Source organism: Cydia strobilella, chromosome 2 (assembly GCF_947568885.1).
Source record: "Cydia strobilella chromosome 2, ilCydStro3.1, whole genome shotgun sequence".
Taxonomy (NCBI): domain Eukaryota; kingdom Metazoa; phylum Arthropoda; class Insecta; order Lepidoptera; family Tortricidae; genus Cydia; species Cydia strobilella.
In genome coordinates, this window is record NC_086042.1 from 16,125,199 (window position 1) to 16,129,001 (window position 3,803).

Here is a 3,803-nt window from a genome sequence, read left to right on the forward strand (position 1 = left end):
TGATGAAGTGGAAGTGCTGATGATGATCAGAACGGAACTCTTCAGTGACGCATAGTTCACGTTTAGCGATTTGTCCTCTTCGTTATGTTTGTTAAGCAAGTTAGGTTTTCAAAAAACATTTTTGTCAAGCTCGAGTTCTGATGATGGGATCCATGAGGAATCGAGGGAACTCCTCAAATGTGAAAGGCATACATATAGTGATTTTTGTATTTTTATCAACAAATCCAGCATTTCCATTTTAAAAAGTGACATTTGATGAAGTGGAACTGCTGATGATGATCACAATGGAACTTTAATGACGCATAGTTTACGTTTGGCGATTTGTCCTCTTCTTTATGTTTGTTAAGCAACTTAAGTTTTCAAGACATATTTTTGTCAAGCTCGAGTTCTGATGATGAGACCCATGAGGAACCGAGGGAAGTCCTCAAATGTGAAAGGCATACATATTGTTATTTTTGTATTTTCATCAACAAATCCAGCATTTACATTTAAAAAAGTGACATTTGATGAAGACTGCTGATGATGATCAGAACGGAACTCTTCAATGACGCATAGTTCACGTTTGGCGATTTGTCCTCTTCGTTATGTTTGTTAAGCAAGTTAGGTTTTCAAGAAACATTTTTGTCAAGCTCGAGTTCTGATGATGGGATCCATCAGGAATCGAGGGAACTCCTCAAATGTGAAATGCATACATATAGTGATTTTTGTATTTTTATCAACAAATCCAGCATTTCCATTTTAAAAAGTGACATTTGATGAAGTGGAACTGCTGATGATGATCAGAATGGAACTCTTTAATGACGCATAGTTTACGTTTGGCGATTTGTCCTCTTCTTTATGTTTGTTAAGCAACTTAAGTTTTTAAGACATATTTTTGTCAAGCTCGAGTTCTGATGAAGAGACCCATGAGGAACCGAGGGAAGTCCTCAAATGTGAAAGGCATACATATTGTGATTTTTGTATTTTCATCAACAAATCCAGCATTTACATTTAAAAAAGTGACTTTTGATGAAGTGGAACTGCTGATGATGATCACAATGAAACTCTTCAATGACACATAGTTCACGTTTGGCGATTTGTTCTCTTCCTTATGGACCCAGACCCAAACTTGGACCCGGACTCGGACTTGGACCCGAATCTGGACATGGACCCCAACTCGGATCCGGACCCGGACCGAACTCTGACCCAAACTTGGACCCGGAAGCCGGACACGGACCCGGAAATGCTACTAGAAAAGTGGGTTAGGTTAGGTTAGAACTGTGACCCTTACAAAAACGAAATGCTACTAGAAAAGTGGGTGGTTAAACCTCCTTTTCTACATTATTAGGCAATATTATAATATTTAGGCAATTAGGCAAAATTAGGCAAAAGATGGATTAGGATAATTAGGCAAAATATGCTGTCTTTTTCATTTCATTATCTGGAATCTAAGAGTGCACTATCAACAATAAGTAAACTTTCAGCGACATCCCCCATTGAAGTCGGTTTTTTTTTCTTAAAAATTATTAAGTATATAAAGGGTGGGCCAGTCATAAATTCTCTTTTCGTCTCGACGTCTTTCGTTAAATATAAAATCTAGGCAAATGAGAAAGGACATTAAATTTTTTTTTTTTTCAAAATGGTGCCTAACACGGAAAACAGCGAGCGTTTTGCATCCGAGCCTTTGCTGAAAACAATCGTTCTTATGTGACTGTTCGTCGGCGTTTTCGACTACGTTACAAGTTCGGATTATGCAATATCCGTGAGTGCCCACCAACCACAAATTTAATCTAACAATGGATAGTCAAATTTAAAGCTACTGGATCGACACTAAAATCTCGAAGTCGTGGACGTGCAGCGTCTGTGAGTGCGGATGCGCGGAAATTAACGCGTAAACGAGCTACGGCTTTGGGGTTGTCCAGAAAAACTTTACGGCGCATTTTACGGCTTGATAGCCTTACAAAATTCAACTTGTGCAAGATTTGAAAGAATCTGACTTTGATTGCTAAAAATACGTAATATCGTACATACATACATACATATAATCACGCCTATTTCCCGGAGGGGTAGGCAGAGACCACGGATTTCCACTTGCTACGATCCTGACATACCTCTTTCGCTTCCTTCACTTTCATAACATTCCTCATACACGCTCGCCGGTTTAGGGTGCTCTTGACCTGGCCTTTCTTCAGGATTTCCCCGATCTGATCAGAGAAAGTCCGCCGAGGTCTGCCCCTTCCAACTCCCGTTTCTACCTCTCCCTTATATACTCTCTTTGTTAGCCTCCTTTCACTCATTCTTTCCAAGTGTCCAAACCATCTCAACATACCTTTCTCAATTTTTGTCACTACATCTTCGCTCAGTCCACACTTTTCCCTTATCACACTGTTCCTAATTCTATCTTGTAATCTCACCCCACATACACTTCTCAACGCTCTCATTTCCACTGCATTGACTTGGCTTTGATGCCTCTTCTGCCATACCCAACTTTCGCTACCATACATAAGTGTAGGCACCAGCACCCCTCTATGCCAACCGTGCCTTTTGCGACACCTTCTGGCTGCTCATAAAAGCGTTAAGTGCCCCATTCACGCGATTTCCAGCACTCACTCTCCTTTCAATATCTTTATCATGCTTACCGTCCCTAGTGAATAATGTTCCCAGATAGACGTAATATCGGTACATATAAATAAATAAATATGAATCTTACACCAATCGACCTAGCCCCATAGTAAGCTCAATGAGGCAGGGTTGTCGACCAGGCGATGATATACTTAGTTAAATACTATTCGAAACAATAATTTTTAAGAAAAAAAAAACCGACTTCAATGGGGGATGCCGCTGAAAGTTCACTTATTGTTGATGGTGCACTCTTAGATTCCAGACAATGAAATGAAAAAGACAGCATCTTTTGCCTAATAATGTAGAAAAGGAGGTAAAACCATCCACTTTTCTAGTAGCATTTCATTTCTGTAAGGGTCGCAGTTCTAACCTAACCTAACCTACTTTTCTGATAGCATTTCGTTTCTGTAAGGGTCACAGCTCTAACCTAACCTACTTTTCTGATAGCAGTTCTGTTCTGTGACCCACCTAAGCCACTTTTCTATTAGCATTTCCGGGTCCGGATCAGAGTCCAGGTCCGTGCCCGGCTGTCCGGGTCCAAGTTTGGGTCAGAGTTCGGTCCGGGTCCGGGTCCGAGTTGAGGTCCATGTTCAGACCCGGGTCCGGGTCCGAATCCTGGTCCAAGTTTAGGTCTGGGTCCATAAGGAAGAGAACTTAAAAATGGAAGTGCTGGATTTGTTTATAAAAATACAAAAATTACTATATGTATGCCTTTCACATTTGAGGAGTTCCCTAGATTACTCATGGATCCCATCATCAGAACTCGAGCTTGACAAATGTTTCTTGAAAACCTAACTTGCTTAACAAACATAACGAAGAGGACAAATCGCCAAACGTGAACTATGCGTCATTGAAGAGTTCCGTTCTGATCATCATCAGCTGTTCCACTTCATCAAATGTCACTTTTTAAAATGGAAGTGCTGGATTTGTTTATAAAAATACAAAAATCACTATATGTATGCCTTTCACATTTGAGGAGTTCCCTCGATTCCTCATGGATCCCATCATCAGAACTCGAGCTTGACAAAAATGTTTCTTGAAAACCTAACTTGCTTAACAAACATAACGAAGAGGACAAATGGCCAAACGTGAACTATGCGTCATTGAAGAGTTCCGTTCTGATCATCATCAGCAGTTCCACTTCATCAAATGTCACTTTTTAAAATGGAAGTGCTGGATTTGTTTATAAAAATACAAAAATC